This window comes from Ambystoma mexicanum, chromosome 10 (genome assembly GCF_040938575.1).
Source record: "Ambystoma mexicanum isolate Mex_15411 chromosome 10, UKY_AmexF1_1, whole genome shotgun sequence".
NCBI classification, from domain to species: domain Eukaryota; kingdom Metazoa; phylum Chordata; class Amphibia; order Caudata; family Ambystomatidae; genus Ambystoma; species Ambystoma mexicanum.
In genome coordinates this window covers 869,073,728-869,095,014 of record NC_090932.1, presented here as the reverse complement: position 1 = coordinate 869,095,014, position 21,287 = coordinate 869,073,728, and positions in this window count along the sequence as shown.

Here is a 21,287-nt window from a genome sequence, read left to right as displayed (position 1 = left end):
TCTCGGACTCCTGAAGACCATGTGGAACATGTCAGGGAAGTATTCAGAAGGCTCCAGAGAAATCATTTGTCTGTTAAACTCGCCAAATGTGTGTTTTCAGCCTCCTCCATTCCTTATTTAGGATACATTCTGTCAGACCACGGTATCTCCATGGATCCTAACAAAGTGTCTTCCATCACTGAATGGCCTTCACCCACCTCAGTCAAAGAGATACAGAAATTGCTGGGGTTAGCAAACTTCTACCGGAGATTTATCCCTAATTTCTCTAAAAAGATACTACCCATCACCTCACTTTTAAAGAAGTCTGCAACTCCATTCAAATGGTCAGCGGAGGCGGGAAACAGTTTTGGGAATCTTAAGCAAGCCTTCTGTTCGGCACCCATCTTACAACAACCAAACCAACATCTACCCTTCATTCTAGAGACGGACGCTTCATCAGCCGCAATAGGGGCTGTGCTTCTTCAAGAAATCCAGGGTACAGAACATCCGGTGGGTTATTTCTCAAAGACCCTAAACACCAGTCAAAGGAACTACTCGGTCATAGAGCGAGAGCTACTAGCCATGAAGGCGGCCTGTGTAGAATGGCGCCATCTGCTTCAAGGAGGAAGGTTCCCGTTCACTATTCGGACCGATCATAAGAACTTGCAGCTTCTCAAACAGTTCGAGTGCTACAACACTCGACAGGCCCGATGGGCTCACTTCTTCGCCCAATTCGAATTCCACATAACCTACATCCCCGGCAAAATGAATGTTGTAGCCGATTCTCTTTCCCGCCGGTGTGATTACCTTCCAGAGACAGATATGCCTCTTGAACGGATGTTTCCCCAGTCCAGGACTATCGGAATTATTTCTAAATTCCTTCAGCAGGTACAGGAGGATTCTGGAGGTCGTTTTGAAGTGGAAAGACATTCTAAGGATCTGGCCTAAGGATGAAATCAGGAACGGCCGTTACCTTGTCGGAGGAAAATTCTATCTACCCACACCGGCTTTCCACAAAACAGCACTTGCCTGGTGTCACGACTCTAAACTAGCAGGACACAGGGGAGTGGCTGGCACTCTCGAATACCTTCAAAGACATTTCTACTGGCCTACGATGAGAAGGGATGTAGATCGGTACATTCAGTCATGTATCGTCTGTCTGCGGAGTAAGTCATCCCGTCAACGACCAATTGGTCTACTGGAACCAAGTGCTGTACCTAAGGGTCCTTGGAGCACGATCTCTACGGATTGTATTGTGGATTTGCCCCCGTCTCAAGGATGCACCTGTGTCATGGTAGTAGTGGATTCATTTACCAAATTGGCTCACTTCTCCCCATTGCCTGGTGTTCCTACTGCAGCCAAGATGGCGGAGGTGTTTCTCCAAGACATATTCCGGTTACACGGTCTGCCTAACAAGATAATTTCAGACCGGGGTAGTCAGTACACCTCCCGGTTCTGGAAGGCACTGTGTGTCAGACTAGGTATCGAAAGAGCTCTCACCTCTGGATTCCATCCGCAATCCAATGGGCAAACTGAACGCCTGAACGGAACCCTGGAACAGTACTTAAGGTGCTTAACCCCACACATACCGCTCTGGGGTTCAGTCCTTTTTTTGGTACTTATGGTTTTCACCCTCGCTCCATTCTTCCTGTCTCGGGCCTCTCTACTAGCAGTACCATTGGTAGATTCTTCCCTCTCCCTCCTTAGAGAGACACACAAGAAGGTAGAGGAAGGCCTTAAGTCAACCCAAGCTCAATATTGCATTCAAGCCAACAAACACTGTAGACCTGTACCAGGATGGGATGTGGGCACCAGAGTCATGCTCTCCACTAGATATTTACCTCGTTGGGTACATCCCTCCAAGTTATCTCCAAAGTATCTAGGGCCATACGGGATCATACAGAAGATCAACCCTGTGGCTTTTCGCTTAAAATTACCCAACAACCTCAAAAGGGTCCACCCTGTTTTCCATGCCTCTCAACTCAAGTCATTTCATGCTGACACATGGGCACGACAGGTTAGACAGGCCCCGATTCCTCAGGGTTCCACTCGGGCGGAATATGAGGTCACCCAACTCTGTGACTCCAGGTATCATAAGGGCAGGCTGGAATATTTAACGCTCCTGTTTTACTTCGCAAGTACCACTTCTTTCATCCAGGGAAACCAGGGGTAGGATCTTATAGGAGGGGGCATACTCTCATGCCGCCGAGTTCCTGGCGTCTATGGAGCCGCTGGCGACGTGGAACTTAGTCCCGTTCGCCGGCAGCTTTCGGCCACGCCCCCTGTTTCCTGGTTTTACTTTCCTTCGGTTCCCATTGGTTGGGCGCTCTGCGGCCCGGTGTTTTAACCATCCACTTCCGGGTCACGGATGCGTCGCAATGCTTCCGGTTTCATCCGTTAGCCCTGAGTTGCTTGCTACCTGTTGCTATCTTCCTGGGTTACTCGCTTTTCCCGCCGGTCGGGTCCTCAAGCCCACTCAGGCTCCCCCTCTGTTCTTCCTTCATCCTTCCACTGTTCTATCTGCCTTTCTCTCGCTCCCTTGGCTTTGTTTCACTCGCCCGTCTCCTCTGCCCTCCTTCCAACTTGCTTACCCTCCCTCCTTCCCATCTTCACTTACTGCTTTTCCTCCTCTTGTCTGTTCCGCTTGCTCCGTCCATCTGTTTCCTACTTCCTCTCGCTCTGCTTCATACCTTCCGTGTGCCAGTTCCCTGGCTTGTCCATTGGACTTGCTCTCGTCTACCTTCTAGATTGTTTGCTGTGACCTTCCGTGTACCAGACTCCGGTCTGTTCCCCTGGACTGCCTTTGCTTACCGTTTTGTTACTTCCACTTCTAGCCTCGTGTACCAGATCCTCAGACCGCTTACTGGACTGCCTGTGTACTGGGGGGGGGGTTCACTCCACGTGTTGCCTCCAGACACTTTCCACCAGCTCTCACCCTTCAAGGATTCCTGGTTCCACACCTCCAAGGCACCCGACGATAACACAGGGTTTTTTTTGTGCCTAAGGGCTTTTTCCCCTTTTGGTCGATCCCGGGGGAGGGGCCCCCTGGTCTCCCCTCTTGGGGGGCACAGTGGCTTCCTCCCGGGGTCGTCCCTATCTACATAAAAAAAAGGTGCAATCACGAAGAAAGGAAAAGAAGGGTTCTTGGAAGGAAGAAGAAGTTGTAACGCTCACCTGGCTCCCACGGAGGCGCTGACCTGGTCTGGATTGCTGTGACCTCTTCAAGCGTGATGCGCAGGATTCGAAACACCGACTGAACTGGACCCCCAAATCTGGCTTGTCTGGCCCGTAGAAAAATCTTTCTGTAGGTGGAGAAAGGGGATTAACTGACTGCAGAGTATTGTGATTGCTTCCCACCTCCCCTTTGCTCTTCTCTGACCACCTCCGAAATACCCAATCAAGGCTCACCTTAATGTTTGAATGGATGAGCTCTCCATCCTGCTTCTGGTGCAGGGGCGCGTATTTGACCAGTTACTTCACTGGTTTCGGAAGGCGAAATGCCGTAAGTATGCAGTTTAAAAAGTTCCAGATTAGAGTCTTCTCTTTGTTTGCTTTTCTTAACCTGCGATCTGTCCTTATTTTCAGGTGCAGAGTGGAAGTGATGCTTCGAGGGATATTGCCGGAGATAAACTCAGGTGAGTTTGTGATAAAATGATCCCTTTAAATGTCTTTGAATCCTTCTAGTAATGTCTTTCTTTTTTCCCCTTAGGGGCCGGGGTGCGGTACCAGGCCAAGAAGTGGCGCCGACCCGAAATGAGGAGTGGTTCCGTCAAATATGGCCAGGTAAGTCTTGTGACGGAAAATCAGGCTTTCCTCATTTGTTCCTCCTGCTCACCTTTTGTCTCTTCTTCTCCCCTGCAGGTGCAGAGATGTGGCAGAATGCCCAGAAGGTCGCGGTGGATAGTGAAGAGCCCATGAGGCAGGTGAGTGATGCGCGGCGCTGCAACAAGTAGCGCGATGCTTTTAAAAAATGTCTATCTTCAGGATCGCTGGCGTGATGGTTCCAGACACAGGTAGGAAGTTAGATTAAGTTCTTGGTTTTCACTTTTTCTCTTCCCTTCCTTCCTTTCAGGTATCCCAAGATCGAGGCGGGCGTGGCTGGAGGCAAGATGCAGGAGCAGGCACGGTGAGCGTTCAGCTGCTAGATGCAGAGCAACGCGAAGCACGTGTGGCAGTCCGGGCGTGGTTTAAATAGCCTTGGAAGAAGTTCCAGGTAAGTATTCTTCCACGGTCCCCACCCAAGTAAAATAGTTCCTTTGATAAAATAGTCCCTCCTAAGCCTCATTTGGCTTGAGGCTTCATGCAGCATGGTCTGCGTCAGGTAAGTGCACCAAACACCCTCTTTTATGAGCCTGGCGCCTATGGCGCCAGGACTGATGTCCAACATGAGCCTGGCGCCAAAGGCGCCAGGACAAAGTCCAAAGAGCCCCTATTAGGGGCCGCTGGGCTTTTACCCGAGGGCATGATGCCTGCTCCTGGGGGTGCTGGGCCTGTCCTGGTGCTCCGGGGGTAAGCATCATGACAGCACTCCCCCCCAAGGCCCCTCCCAAGGTCGTTCCCTCTGGAGGTTTCGGTTTGTTTGGGAAATCCCGATGGAACTTTTTTACCAGCAGAGGTGCATGAACGTGGTCGCTGGGTTCCCAAGACCTTTCCTGAGGCCCGTACCCTTTCCAATCAATTAGATAGAAAAGTTTTGATTTTGAAATTTTAGAATCCAAAATGTTCTTCACCTCGAATTCAGGCTCCCCATCTATCTGAATTGGTTCTGGTGGCTTTATTAATCTGGTTCCTGGTTGCACTGGTTTCAAAAGTGACACATGAAAAACCGGATGAATCCGCATGTTAGCTGGCAGATCGAGCTTGACTGCCACTGGATTCATGATAGCTTTGATCGAATAAGGGCCCAAATACCTAGGATTAAAAGTGCGAGGTCCCTTGAGCAATAAATGTTTGGTATCTAACCATACTTGGTCTCCTATTTGGTATGAAGGCGCCTCCTTCCGATGCAGATCTGCATTTTTCTTGTATTTTTCTTTCGCTTGTTGCAAATGGGCAGTTGCATTCTTGAATGCTTGAGATATAGTGGAATGCAAATGGTCTACTGGGGGCATTTCAAGGCTCAGAGGAGAGTCCAGGTCTGAAGTACGAGGGTGATGTCGATATAGGGTGTAAAAGGGGCTATGTCCAGTTCCAGAGTGCACCGAGTTATTGTATGCATATTCGGCCACCCATAACAAATCCTTCCAATTACCCTCCGATTGGTGCAACATAACCCTAGGTATTGTTTAAGGGTCTGGTTCGTTCTCTCCGTCTGACCATCGGTCTGTGGGTGATGGCTGGTTGAGAGTCTTACGTCGATTTGTGCCAGTTGACAACACCTTTTCCAAAAATGTGAAATAAACTGGCTTCCCCGGTCGGAGACTAATATGGACGGGAATCCATGCAAGCGGATGATATTTTCGAGGAATTCCTTAGCAAGGACAGAAGCTGAAGGTCATCCTTTCAATGGAATAAAATGAGCCATTTTAGAAAATAGATCCACCACAACCAGAATAGTATTGTATCCATTACAAGGGGGCAGGTCCGTGATAAAATCTAGTGACAAGGTGTGCCAAGGCGCTGGTGGAATGTCTAAAGACTGAAGAAGACCGGCGGGTTTTGTCTTTTGGCCTTTGTTTTGGGCGCAAACTCCACAGGACATCACGAAAGATTTAATATCCTTTCGCCAGGAAGGCCACCAGAATTGTCGTTTAATTTTTTCCTCAGTTTTGGCAATGCAGGATGTCCTTCCATCAGGGTATCATGATGACGGGAAATAACCAGTTCTTGTAATTCCTTTTCTGGCAGAAATAAGCGTCCTTGGAAGTAAGGTAGGCCATCGTTGACCGAAAAGTAAGACCCCCTTTGGATCCAATCCTGCAAGGCGGTAGAGTCCAGGAGTTGTTTTACTCGTGCTTGAATGTCTTCAAAGGTTTGTAAGGAGGTTAATCCCAAAATTCTTTGTTCGGGAATGATCGGCACAGGTTCTGAATTAGTGTCTATTTCTCCCATTCCTATTCTAGATAGTGCGTCTGCTTTGCCATTCTTACAGCCGGGACGGTAAGTGATTACGAAATCAAACTCAGCAAAGAACAAAGCCCATCGGAGCTGACGTGATGATTGAGCCTTGGCAGTCTTTAAATATTGTAAATTTCGGTGATCAGTGATCACGGTGATGGTGTGCCTGGCGCCAAGAAGATAATGCCGCCAAGCCTTAAAGGCGGACTTAATGGCTAATAATTCCTTATCGGTAATTGCATAATTTACCTCAGGCGGTGAGAACTTTCTGGACCAAAATGCTACAGGATGCAGTTGGTTGGTTTCAGGGTCTCTCTGAGACAGGACAGCTCCCATGGCTAAACTGGACGCGTCAGTTTCGACTATGTATGGGGGATCGGGACGCGGGTGCTTCAAAATAGGTGCAGACGTGAATTTAGCTTTCAATTCCTGAAAGGCCTGTTCAGCTTCCTTGGTCCATTCGAAACGTTTATTTTTCCGCAAAAGTGCAGTGATGGGTTGTACTATATGTGAAAATTCCGGAATAAATCTGCGATAAAAATTGGCAAAACCAAGCATGCTTTGGACCCCTTTTACCGAGCTAGGAGATGGCCATTTGAGGATGGCCTCCACTTTCCGTGAGTCCATTCGGACCCCATTAGGTGTCTGGATGAATCCAAGAATCTCCACCTCGGTGGTATGGAAAACACACTTTTCCAGCTTAGCAAACAGTTTGTGCTGGCGCAATTTCTCAAGGACGGCCCGGACATGCTTTCTGTGATCAGATTCCGAAGAGGAGTACACAAGAATGTCATCGATATATACGACAACACAAACATCGATAAGTTCCCGAAGGACATCGTTCTTGAAGAATTGAAAGGCAACAGGCGCGTTGCACAACCCAAAAGGCATCACCTGGTATTCGAATAAACCATATTTTGTACGGAAGGCTGTTTTCCATTCGTCGCCTTCTTTTACTCGCACCAGATGATAAGCCCCCCGGAGATCTAACTTGGTGTATACGCAAGCGTCCTTCACCTGGTCAAGGAGTTCAGGGATCAAAGGCAGAGGGTAACGATATTTAACCATTATCTGGTTCAATGCGCGGTAGTCGATACAAGTTCTAAGGTCGCCTTCTTTTTTGGGCACGAAGAACAAAGCTGAGGATGCCGGGGACTTTGACGGGCGAAAGAAACCATTGGCTAGGTATTGATCTAAATATTGTCTCAAATGCCGGTTCTCAGGTTCAGTAAGGGCATAAATCCTGCTACAAGGGGGTTGTGCACCGGGCACCAGATCGATTTGGCAATCGTACGATCTGTGGGGGTGTAACGTGTTGGCCTGTTCCTTTTGGAAGACGTCCTAAAAGTCTTGGTATTCCGGAGGTAGTTGCATGGAGACAGAGGTTACAGATGCTAGACTAATCTTCAGATTTTCTGGGTAGCAGGTTTGTGCACAATCCGGGAAGGTTATTCTCTTTGCTCGCCAATCAATTCGAGGATTATGTGTCTCTAACCAAGGAATTCCAAGAATAACCTGAAACTGTGGGGCCTTGATTACGTCAAACACAACTGCCTCCCGATGGCCGTCCGGACCAATAAGAGTCACCTCAGTAGTGGAATGTCTTACCGGTCCTGAGGCAATTTCAGTTCCATCGACTGTGGTGATGACATCTTTGCTGGTTTTTGGACGCAGAGGGAGGTTAATCCTAGAGACCAATTCAAAATCCACATAGTTTCCTATAGCCCCACTATCGATGTATGCCTTTATTGCATGCAACCGCTTAGGCTGTTCCGGATCTACGAGAACCATTGGCACAATGAAATGCGAGGTCTGAGAGTTAGTTTTCAAGCTCGGCAAGAGGACCCCTACGCTTGTCGGGCAGAGTCGTTTCCCGAAACAGAGTCTTAATGGTTTTTATCAGCGGCTCCTACCACCTTCTTGGGCGGTTTTGCCGGGCAATCTCGTAGAAAGTGTCCAGAGTTCCCACAATAAAGACATAATTTTAACTGCCGCCTCCTTTCACGTTCCTTTTGGGTTAAAGGTCCTCTAACCCCTCCAATTTGCATAGGCTCGGAGACATCGGCACCCTTGGGAGTGATGTGGGTCTTGACCAACACCCGGGTTTCAAACTTGGACCAATCCGCTTTTCGGTTTTGGAGCCTGTGATCCAATTGGACCACTAAGTCTATATATTCTGTGCATTCTTGGGGCGGATTTACAACTTGGGCCAAGCCATCTTTAAGTTCTTCGCGTAGACCCCGATAGAATAATGTGATTCTTTTATCCTCTGGCCACCCAGTTTCCACGATTAGTCTGTTAAAGGTTGCTATGTAGGAGAGGAGGTCTTGGTTGCCCTGTCGCAGGGATAGAAGTTCATCATCCAGAGCTTGTCCCTGAGAATGTCGAGCAAATAATCTCTCCATGCTTGCTTGAAATCCTTGGAAATTGGGTCATCTTGAGTAACCAGTGGTACTGACCAATCGGCAGCTGTTAGGAAAGATTTCGTAATTGAAAGTAATTTTCCTTCCATGTGGCAACCCCTAAACTTTTTGCTGTTGTTTTTCACCTTGTTCTTGACTTTGCCAGAGAAGTGCAGCCTTCTGCCGCACTCCTCTGGGCTTTCGCTCTTTTCTTACGGGGGAAACTGACATGCCCTTAAGACAGTCAGTACCGGGGAACGCTGTTTCCCGTAGTTTCTTTTATCATGTTGCGGCTTTAGTGCAACATGACACAAGAGGGCACTGTAAGCTAAGTTACAGCTCTCTTGGGTCTCTAGCCTTCTACAGACCCTAGATACTCTTTTAGGATGGTATTTGATCGGTGCAAGTCATTCAGGGACTGGAATGGTGGCAGCGATCGTTTTGTTTATTTTGAGCTCCTTTTGGCGTTCTGAGCACGTTTTTCGCACTGAACCCAAAATGGTGGCCTGGCTCCCAAAATGGCCAGACCACGAGGCTCCTTTGTCCTGTCCGCTGACCGTCTTGCTCCCTTCACCTTCCCCAGGTCGAGCGACCCGGGGCCTTCCTTATTTGGGCATGTACTTTCCCGCGAAACGTGGTTGCTTTTGCGGGCTTCTACATGTCGTTTGTGTGCCTCCAGGGTGTGGGCTGGGATGTCTGGTCCCAATACACATCCTGGGTGCCAGAGAGTCTAGGGTGGTGTGAATGCCTGGGACCACCGTGGTCCGTGATTGGTCCACGTATGGTATGTGTGTTGATGAGCGGATCTCCCATTGGCTCCCCTCCGTTTTGGCGCGAAGGGAACCGTGGATAAGAGGGGGCTGGAAACACCACTACCAGGTCGATCTCCTGAGTTCTCACGAACGAAGGAATACAGGAGCCAAGTATCCTGCAACCAAGAGGCTGGACCGAGGAATCGCTGGTGACCCGCTGAAGGAATCCTCCTTTGCACTGCTGTTGTCCTGTGAAACCCTTTCTTCCTTGGATCGAACCAGAAGGCCTGTACTGGTGCTTCGACCTTTGGAATAGCAGGAACAGCTATTCCCGGCGACTTCATCATCTCCTGCCAAGTAAGCCTTCGGAAGTGTCTCTGGGCCATCCAGTTGACTGACCAGCTTACAAGGGAGTCCTGCTCTGTAACCGCCGCCAGGTTGTGTTGTATTTCGAGTCCTTGTCACTCTCCCACGCTTCGTACACTTGGCGTTCCCAAGTCTGAAGGGAGGAGTGTACATTTGGCTCGAATACACACGGCCGCTCCGTTGTCCTGCTGCGGCAACAAACTGTGCTGGTTTCGTCGATTGGGACGTCTTTTTGCTCTACACGACTACGAGGCGTTCCCTGCTCTTCTGAACCTGCCAGCTGCTGAAACTAACGTGGAGAAGCCTGGGTCTGCTTGCTTCGGGGACCGGTGAGTAGTTTAGCTAGGATCTGGTCGCCCTCCTGCAGTATCCCATTGCTTTTCCCTGCTGTGTAAAAACAGCACCCTTTTGGCCGTACTCGCGCTCTGCTTCTGCCCGCTGTGGAGGCTGCGCTTGAGTTGCGGAACCTGTTCTCCTTCTGCTGTGCACTAACCCGAACTGCCTGACTTCCTCCGAAGAGCTTCCCCTTTTGCCCGTTGGCACCGGCGTGGCAGGTACTTTGAGCACAAGGCTCCACTCTTCTCAGGGCTCGGACTTCCATCTAGTTAGGTGCCTCTGAAGGCGAACTGAGTCTAAAGCGTTATCGCACTGCCTGTTTTCCTTCCCTTGCAGGTGGACTACACATTTCGTGCCTCTAATGCTTAAGACTGTCGTATTTGTATATATATTGTGTTGATATGGTATGCGTTGGCTTAATATTGTGATATTGTGATTTTCTCGCTACGGTCATTATTTTAAAGGCCTTAAAATAAATGTGTATATATTTTTGATATAACAACTGTTTGGAGTAGTTTGTAAGCGCTCTTGCTTTGTGTGCTCATTGCGGGCTTTCAGTCACCCTCACCCCTCTTGAGACCTAGTCTTGACCGCCGCGATCGCTACCTTGATTGGTCTGGCTCGTCCAGAGGTCACCCTGTTCCAAGTAATTAGGTTGGCCTTCTGAACTTCTGCGCCACCAGGACAGAGTTCAGAAATCCGTCTTAACAGCAGCACAGCCGCTAAGGTATGACAACACAAAAGCTACCTTGGTCTGGTCGTTACGGAAGGCCCCAGGTCTGCATAGGAAGTGCAAACGACATTGATTCATGAATACGGCGAACCGTTTGGGGTCCCCAGCAAAGCGTTCAGGTGGGGCCAGCGGCATATTTCTAGGTAGATTGATTTGCACAGGGTTACTTGAAGCCACAGGAACAGAATTCCCCCCGGAACCAGGTAGAGGGGTTTGCCCAGCTTGACCTTGCAATACCTGCCTAGCCAGGTCATCAGTTCGTTCCTTCGATACGATTAGTTCCCTCCTGAGGGCATTAGTCTCTTGACGAGCGGCATGTACTTCGGCCCATAATTCCCCCAGTAATTGGGCCAACATATCAGTCTCAGAAGTTTCCATAGCGCCTGGGTGGGAATTTGTAGGAAGGTTTCGCGTTCTGTAACGCTCACCTGGCTCCCACGGAAGCGCTGACCTGGTCTGGTTTGCTGTGACCTCTTCAAGCGTGATGCGCAGGATTCGAAACACCGACTGAACTGGACCCCCAAATCTGGCTTGTCTGGCTCGTAGAAAAATCTTTCTGTAGGTGGAGAAAGGGGATTAACTGACTGCAGAGTATTGTGATTGCTTCCCACCTCCCCTTTGCTCTTCTCTGACCGCCTCCGAAATCCCCAATCAAGGCTCACCTTAATGTTTGAATCCATGAGCTCTCCATCCTGCTTCTGGTGCAGGGGCGCATATTTGACCAGTTACTTCACTGGTTTCGGGAAGGCGAAATGCCGTAAGTATGCAGTTTAAAAAGTTCCAGAGTAGAAGAGTCTTCTCTTTGTTTGCTTTTCTTAACCTGCGATCTGTTCTTATTTTCAGGTGCAGAGTGGAAGTGATGCTTCGAGGGATATTGCCGGAGATAAACTCAGGTGAGTTTGTGATAAAATGATCCCTTTAAATGTCTTTGAATCCCTCTAGTAATGTCTTTCTTTTTTCCCCTTAGGGGCCGGGGTGCGGTACCAGGCCAAGAAGTGGCGCCGACCCGAAATGAGGAGTGGTTCCGTCAAATATGGCCAGGTAAGTCTTGTGACGGAAAATCAGGCTTTCCTCATTTGTTCCTCCTGCTCACCTTTTGTCTCTTCTTCTCCCCTGCAGGTGCAGAGATGTGGCAGAATGCCCAGAAGGTCGCGGTGGATAGTGAAGAGCCCATGAGGCAGGTGAGTGATGCGCGGCGCTGCAACAAGTAGCGCGATGCTTTTAAAAAATGTCTATCTTCAGGATCGCTGGCGTGATGGTTCCGGACAGGTAGGAAGTTAGATTAAGTTCTTGGTTTTCACTTTTTCTCTTCCCTTCCTTCCTTTCAGGTATCCCAAGATCGAGGCGGGCGTGGCTGGAGGCAAGATGCAGGAGCAGGCACGGTGAGCGTTCAGCTGCTAGATGCAGAGCAACATGAAGCACGTGTGGCAGTCCGGGCGTGGTTTAAATAGCCTTGGAAGAAGTTCCAGGTAAGTATTCTTCCACGGTCCCCACCCAAGTAAAAGAGTTCCTTTGATAAAATAGTCCCTCCTAAGCCTCATTTGGCTTGAGGCTTCATGCAGCATGGTCTGCGTCAGGTAAGTGCACCAAACACCCTCTTTTATGAGCCTGGCGCCTATGGCGCCAGGACTGATGTCCAACATGAGCCTGGTGCCAAAGGCGCCAGGACAAAGTCCAAAGAGCCCCTATTAGGGGCCGCTGGGCTTTTACCCGAGGGCATGATGCCTGCTCCTGGGGGTGCTGTCTGGTGCTCCGGGGGTAGGCATCATGACAGCACTCCCCCCCAAGGACCCTCCCAAGGTCGTTCCCTCTGGAGGTTTCGGTTTGTTTGGGAAATCCCGATGGAACTTTTTTACCAGCAGAGGTGCATGAACGTGGTCGCTGGGTTCCCAAGACCTTTCCTGAGGCCCGTACCCTTTCCAATCAATTAGATAGAAAAGTTTTGATTTTGAAATTTTAGAATCCAAAATGTTCTTCACCTCGAATTCAGGCTCCCCCTCTATCTGAATTGGTTCTGGTGGCTTTATTAATCTGGTTCCTGGTTGCACTGGTTTCAAAAGTGACACATGAAAAACCGGATGAATCCGCATGTTAGCTGGCAGATCGAGCTTGACTGCCACTGGATTCATGATAGCTTTGATCGAATAAGGGCCCAAATACCTTGGATTAAAAGTGCGAGGTCCCTTGAGCAATAAATGTTTGGTAGCCAACCATACTTGGTCTCCTATTTGGTATGAAGGCGCCTCCTTCCGATGCAGATCTGCATTTTTCTTGTATTTTTCTTTCGCTTGTTGCAAATGGGCAGTTGCATTCTTGAATGCTTGAGTTATAGTGGAATGCAAATGGTCTACTGCGGGCATTTCAAGGCTCAGAGGAGAGTCCAGGTCTGAAGTACGAGGGTGATGTCCATATAGGGTGTAAAAGGGGCTTTGTCCAGTTCCAGAGTGCACCGAGTTATTGTATGCATATTCGGCCACCCATAACAAATCCTTCCAATTACCCTCCGATTGGTGCAACATACACCCTAGGTATTGTTCAAGGGTCTGGTTCGTTCTCTCCGTCTGACCATCGGTCTGTGGGTGATGGCTGGTTGAGAGTCTTACGTCGATTTGTGCCAGTTGACAACACCTTTTCCAAAAATGTGAAATAAACTGGCTTCCCCGGTCGGAGACTAATATGGACGGGAATCCATGCAAGCGGATGATATTTTCGAGGAATTCCTTAGCAAGGACAGAAGCTGAAGGTCATCCTTTCAACGGAATAAAATGAGCCATTTTAGAAAATAGATCCACCACAACCAGAATTGTATTGTATCCATTACAAGGGGGCAGGTCCGTGATAAAATCTAGTGACAAGGTGTGCCAAGGCGCTGGTGGAATGTCTAAAGACTGAAGAAGACCGGCGGGTTTTGTCTTTTGGCCTTTGTTTTGGGCGCAAACTCCACAGGACATCACGAAAGATTTAATATCCTTTCGCCAGGAAGGCCACCAGAATTGTCGTTTAATTTTTTCCTCAGTTTTGGCAATGCAGGATGTCCTTCCATCAGGGTATCATGATGACGGGAAATAACCAGTTCTTGTAATTCCTTTTCTGGCAGAAATAAGCGTCCTTGGAAGTAAGGTAGGCCATCGTTGACCGAAAAGTAAGACCCCCTTTGGATCCAATCCTGCAAGGCGGTAGAGTCCAGGAGTTGTTTTACTCGTGCTTGAATGTCTTCAAAGGTTTGTAAGGAGGTTAATCCCAAAATTCTTTGATCGGGAATGATCGGCACAGGTTCTGAATTAGTGTCTATTTCTCCCATTCCTATTCTAGATAGTGCGTCTGCTTTGCCATTCTTACAGCCGGGACGGTAAGTGATTACAAAATCAAACTCAGCAAAGAACAAAGCCCATCGGAGCTGACGTGATGATTGAGCTTTGGCAGTCTTTAAATATTGTAAATTTCGGTGATCAGTGATCACGGTGATGGTGTGCCTGGCGCCAAGAAGATAATGCCGCCAAGCCTTAAAGGCGGACTTAATGGCTAATAATTCCTTATCGGTAATTGCATAATTTACCTCAGGCGGTGAGAACTTTCTGGACCAAAATGCTACAGGATGCAGTTGGTTGGTTTCAGGGTCTCTCTGAGACAGGACAGCTCCCATGGCTAAACTGGACGCATCAGTTTCGACTATGTATGGGGGATCGGGACGCGGGTGCTTCAAAATAGGTGCAGACGTGAATTTAGCTTTCAATTCCTGAAAGGCCTGTTCAGCTTCCTTGGTCCATTCGAAACGTTTATTTTTCCGCAAAAGTGCAGTGATGGGTTGTACTATATGTGAAAATTCCGGAATAAATCTGCGATAAAAATTGGCAAAACCAAGCATGCTTTGGACCCCTTTTACCGAGCTAGGAGATGGCCATTTGAGGATGGCCTCCACTTTCCGTGAGTCCATTCGGACCCCATTAGGTGTCAGGATGAATCCAAGAATCTCCACCTCGGTGGTATGGAAAACACACTTTTCCAGCTTAGCAAACAGTTTGTGCTGGCGCAATTTCTCAAGGACGGCCCGGACATGCTTTCTGTGATCAGATTCCGAAGAGGAGTACACAAGAATGTCATCGATATATACGACAACACAAACATCGATAAGTTCCCGAAGGACATCGTTCATGAAGAATTGGAAGGCAACAGGCGCGTTGCACAACCCAAAAGGCATCAGCTGGTATTCGAATAAACCATATTTTGTACGGAAGGCCGTTTTCCATTCGTCGCCTTCTTTTACTCGCACCAGATGATAAGCCCCCCGGAGATCTAACTTGGTGTATACGCAAGCGTCCTTCACCTGGTCAAGGAGTTCAGGGATCAAAGGCAGAGGGTAACGATTTTTAACCATTATCTGGTTCAATGCGCGGTAGTCGATACAAGTTCTAAGGTCGCCTTCTTTTTTGGGCACGAAAAACAAAGCTGAGGATGCCGGGGACTTTGACGGGCGAAAGAAACCATTGGCTAGGTATTGATCTAAATATTGTCTCAAATGCCGGTTCTCAGGTTCAGTAAGGGCATAAATCCTGCTACAAGGGGGTTATGCACCGGGCACCAGATCGATTTGGCAATCGTACGATCTGTGGGGGGGTAACGTGTTGGCCTGTTCCTTTTGGAAGACGTCCTGAAAGTCTTGGTATTCCGGAGGTAGTTGCATGGAGACAGAGGTTACAGATGCTAGACTAATCTTCAAATTTTCTGGGTAGCAGGTTTGTGCACAATCCGGGAAGGTTATTCTCTTTGCTCGCCAATCAATTCGAGGATTATGTGTCTCTAACCAAGGAATTCCAAGAATAACCTGAAACTGTGGGGCCTTGATTACGTCAAACACAACTGCCTCCCGATGGCCGTCCGGACCAATAAGAGTCACCTCAGTAGTGGAATGTTTTACCGGTCCTGAGGCAATTTCAGTTCCACCGACTGTGGTGATGACATCTTTGCTGGTTTTTGGACGCAGAGGGAGGTTAATCCTAGAGACCAATTCAAAATCCACATAGTTTCCTATAGCCCCACTATCGATGTATGCCTTTATTGCATGCAACCGCTTAGGCTGTTCCGGATCTACGAGAACCATTGGCACAATGAAATGCGAGGTCTGAGAGTTAGTTTTCAAGCTCGGCAAGAGGACCCCTACCCTTGTCGGGCGGAGTCGTTTCCCGAAACAGAGTCTTCATGGTTTTTATCAGCGGCTCCTACCACCTTCTTGGGCGGTTTTGCCGGGCAATCTCGTAGAAAGTGTCCAGAGTTCCCACAATAAAGACATAATTTTAACAGCCGCCTCCTTTCACGTTCCTTTTGGGTTAAAGGTCCTCTAACGCCTCCAATTTGCATAGGCTCGGAGACATCGGCACCCTTGGGAGTGACGTGGGTCTTGACCAACACCCGGGTTTCAAACTTGGACCGATCCGCTTTTCGGTTTTGGAGCCTGTGATCCAATTGGACCACTAAGTCTATATATTCTGTGCATTCTTGGGGCGGATTTACAACTTGGGCCAAGACATCTTTAAGTTCTTCGCGTAGACCCCGATAGAATAATGTGATTCTTTTATCCTCTGGCCACCCAGTTTCCACGATTAGTCTGTTAAAGGTTGCTATGTAGGAGAGGAGGTCTTGGTTGCCCTGTCGCAGGGATAGAAGTTCATCATCCAGAGCTTGTCCCTGAGAATGTCAATCAAATAATCTCTCCATGCTTGCTTGAAATCCTTGGAAATTGGGTCATCTTGAGTAACCAGTGGTACTGACCAATCGGCAGCACAGCCGCTAAGGTATGACAACACAAAAGCTACCTTGGTCTGGTCGTTAGGGAAGGCCCCAGGTCTGCATAGGAAGTGCAAACGACATTGATTCATGAATACGGCGAACCGTTTGGGGTCCCCAGCAAAGCGTTCAGGTGGGGCCAGCGGCATATTTCTAGGTAGATTGATTTGCACAGGGTTACTTGAAGCCACAGGAACAGAATTCCCCCCGGAACCAGGTAGAGGGGTTTGCCCAGCTTGACCTTGCAATACCTGCCTAGCCAGGTCATCAGTTCGTTCCTTAGATACGATTAGTTCCCTCCTGAGGGCATTAGTCTCTTGACGAGCGGCATGTACTTCGGCCCATAATTCCCCCAGTAATTGGGCCAACATATCAGTCTCAGAAGTTTCCATAGCGCCTGGGTGGGAATTTGTAGGAAGGTTTCGCGTTCTGTAATGCTCACCTGGCTCCCACGGGAGCGCTGACCTGGTCTGGATTGCTGTGACCTCTTCAAGCGTGATGCGCAGGATTCGAAACACCGACTGAACTGGACCCCCAAATCTGGCTTGTCTGGCCCATAGAAAAATCTTTCTGTAGGTGGAGAAAGGGGATTAACTGACTGCAGAGTATTGTGATTGCTTCCCACCTCCCCTTTGCTCTTCTCTGACCGCCTCCGAAATCCCCAATCAAGGCTCACCTTAATGTTTGAATCGATGAGCTCTCCATCCTGCTTCTGGTGCAGGGGCGCGTATTTGACCAGTTACTTCACTGGTTTCGGAAGGCGAAATGCCGTAAGTATGCAGTTTAAAAAGTTCCAGAGTAGAAGAGTCTTCTCTTTGTTTGCTTTTCTTAACCTGCGATCTGTTCTTATTTTCAGGTGCAGAGTGGAAGTGATGCTTCGAGGGATATTGCCGGAGATAAACTCAGGTGAGTTTGTGATAAAATGATCCCTTTAAATGTCTTTTTAATCCCTCTAGTAATGTCTTTTTTTTTTCCCCTTAGGGGCCGGGGTGCGGTACCAGGCCAAGAAGTGGCGCCGACCCGAAATGAGGAGTGGTTCCGTCAAATATGGCCAGGTAAGTCTTGTGACGGAAAATCAGGCTTTCCTCATTTGTTCCTCCTGCTCACCTTTTGTCTCTTCTTCTCCCCTGCAGGTGCAGAGATGTGGCGGAATGCCCAGAAGGTCGCGGTGGATAGTGAAGAACCCACGAGGCAGGTGAGTGATGCGCAGCGCTGCAACAAGTAGCGTGATGCTTTTAAAGAATGTCTATCTTCAGGATCGCTGGCGTGATGGTTCCGGACACAGGTAGGAAGTTAGATTAAGTTCTTGGTTTTCACCTTTTCTCTTCCCTTCCTTCCTTTCAGGTATCCCAAGATCGAGGCGGGCGTGGCTGGAGGCAAGATGCAGGAGCAGGCACGGTGAGCGTTCAGCTGCTAGATGCAGAGCAACGCGAAGCACGTGTGGCAGTCCGGGCGTGGTTTAAATAGCCTTGGAAGAAGTTCCAGGTAAGTATTCTTCCACGGTCCCCACCCAAGTAAAATAGTTCCTTTGATAAAACAGTCCCTCCTAAGCCTCATTTGGCTTGAGGCTTCATGCAGCATGGTCTGCGTCAGGTAAGTGCACCAAACACCCTCTTTTATGAGCCTGGCGCCTATGGCGCCAGGACTGATGTCCAACATGAGCCTGGCGCCAAAGGCCCCAGGACAAAGTCCAAAGAGCCCCTATTAGGGGCCGCTGGGCTTTTACCCGAGGGCATGATGCCTGCTCCCGGGGGTGCTGGGCCTGTCCTGGTGCTCCGGGGTAGGCATCATGACAGAAGGTGAGGAGTCGGGGGAGGGGGAGATCTCAGAATCTACAATGTCGGACGAAGATATCACCGACCCCGGTGACTGGTACAGCTAGGATATTACATGTGCCTCTCCCCTTTGTCTGGGTTTATGTGCGAATGGGCCTTTAATCACCTTAACCTAGGTAGGACCACCACTTACGGAGTGAGTACACGGTTGTACATAAAGCAAGTTTATTGTAGTTAGATGGTACTGTAGTACCAAACCAACCCAAGTCTCAACAAACCACACCAGTTGACATCTGTTATACATTTTTGCAACAGTTAAAACACCCCCAGATACTTTATTACAATCCACCCCCCACATGTGATTGGACAAAACCACCTTCAAAGACACCCCATCTTTTTCCAATCCCTAAATTTCCATTAGCCAGTTTTATCTCAACTAGCTTCCCCAGATCATATGTAGAACACACCTCTTCTTAGGATTCGTTCATAGTAGGTCATGACAATAGCACACAGTTAAACATTGTTATTGACAAATAATTAATTACTAGCAATAACTGGTCTAAGCTTTTTAGCCTTAACTTTTAATTTGCGCATGGTTTCATAAGAATATTCCCAGCGATATGAGGAAGCCTGAGTAAATAATTTCTCTTTGAGTTAGTGATGCTATCTCATTCCCCAGGTCATTAGTTTCATGGGAAAATTTTAATCTAAATACCCAGATCTTTATCCCACATAGCAGATCTGACAATCCAATTGCAACTCCTGGTTTCTCATTAGTTAACCTTGGGCATTGGCCCACCCTGTGATTTACTGCTAGCCAAACCAAATAGTGAAACCCCTGCTGTCACGCTCTCATTCACCAGTGTGTGATGTTTATCAGATCATAAAACTCATAGGCAGTTTCTACAGCTTGACCGCAAAGGTTGTAAAGTTACCTATCACTTATTCACCCATCCCCAGGCTTCTAAAACCTCACAGAACCAGTTTCAAAGTTCACTTTGCAACACAGTCCTTGGCTGCAGTGTTTTTTATTCATTTGAGAAAAGGCCACTATATTGAGATTCATGAATTCCCCATGTATTTGTATTAATGTGCATGCATGTTTTTATATTTGGTGGGTTTAACATTTTATCTTTCTGCGGGCCTGCAAGCTAATATGTATCAATTTCTAGACAAACACTAACACTAAAGTAACATATTCCATCCATAATTAACTACACTTCAATGCATATGAAATTGCAACATCGTGTCCAGTTCACCGCCACCCTCAGTCATCAATAAGGTGGGTGCAACATGAACCCTATATAATCACGCGGACCCTTCCTGCCCACCCCAACATTCCCACCTTTAGTTAGTACTTTAACTAACAAATCATAATCCTCTTCTTGGAGAACAACCCTACAACCATCTCTCACACTGGTCTCAATATGGGCATACTTCTCCGCTGAATCGTCCCCCACCATTCCCACAATCTCCCCGCTGCTCCACACAACCATGCTAATTCGGTGTAGGACACAAGACACCTTCAGTTTGAGTACTGTGAGAAACCAGAAGGTGTCTCACTTACTAGTCCCCAGGGATCTGTCATCCTGTTGGCCAGGACACGGCCATCACTTTTGGATCCAGTTCCTGGGGGTGGACCAGTGCGGGAGGATCACCTGGATGGGGGGGTCTTCAAGGAGTGGGACACCGGATGGTGAGATGTGGTATCCCCTTCCTTATAACACCTGTACCCTATCCTAGCAAGTAGGATATTTAGGAACTCCAACCCCTCACCCTCCTGTACAACACACACACTTTCTTACTGACAGCCCGCTATGATAGAAAACGGACTAACATCAGAGCCGTATACGGGACGTGTCCCAACACAATGGCCAGGCAAGGTCAAGCAATTACTGACCATCACACACACCTGACTTCCATTAAGCTTCCCCACACGTATAAAGGCGGAGCATGAGAGCACAATCTGAGGGAGGCAAAGCACATGAGGAAACAGCAGTTCCAAGATGGTAGTTTAGCAAAAGGAGAAAGACGGCGAAAAAGAAAGGGATTGCAAGAAGGGAAGTTCACTTGACCTTTTCGACAAGGAACTGTTGCTTTCATGAGCCCTCAACAATGAAAAGCATAAGACCAGGAAAACAGGCTGAAAAATCCTGCACTGTGTGTCGGACATACCCGGGGCCCTCCCGCGTCAAAAATCAAGGTGGGGAGAATTCTCAGCCAATGTGGTACTGTCCGTGGCTCTAAGAACAAAGCAGCATCAATTAAATCAACACAGCCAGTGAGTTGGGGAGACAGATACAAGACCTGTCTGTGCTGAAGCCAAGGTTGCAAGTGGCAACATTGTATGGCGAGCGCTGGAACAAACATTGCTTGAAATACGTGTGATAAAAGATGCAAGTTGAACTGCTGATGAGTGACTGAACTTTGAAACAGAGATGCAATATCTTTGACAGAGCAGTCTGGCACAACAAGGCTGATCAATCAAATGTCTCTGTAAGTGATCCAGTTGAAAATTTAAAGTGTTGTAGAGAATTGTGAAGTGAAGTGGTCCTGCGGTGGGGCAAGCAAAACCCTGTGTACAATCGAAAGTCTTCGATGTTGATACAGTGAAGAACATTTATGGCAAAGTTGATAAAGTGGGTCTGAACCCGATGTAGGGGTATCTGGGGTGAAGCTAAAATCACCCAAGAAGGTTTTGTGTTGAAATGGGTCTGAGCCCGGAAGAGGGAGACCCAGAGTAAACAGAATATCAACCGAGAATTTGTATGTGTGAAATCAAAGAAGTTGGGTCTGAGCCTGGCAGAGGGGGACCCGGGTTGAACAGAAAATCACTTGAGAATTTGTACGTCTGAAATCTAAGAAGGTGGGTCTGAGCCCAGTGGAGGGGGACCCCGGGTTAACAGAAAATCACCAGAGAATGTGTACGTGTGAAATCCTAAGAAGGTGGGTCTGAGCCCGGCGGAGGGGACACGGGGTGAACAGAAGATCACCCGAGAATTTATACGTGTGAAACCCTAAGAAGAAAGGAAATTTAGGAACTTTGTTATTTGTTGTATTACATCAGGCCCTTTGAAAAAGAGAGTTCGAATGGCAAAGAGACTTT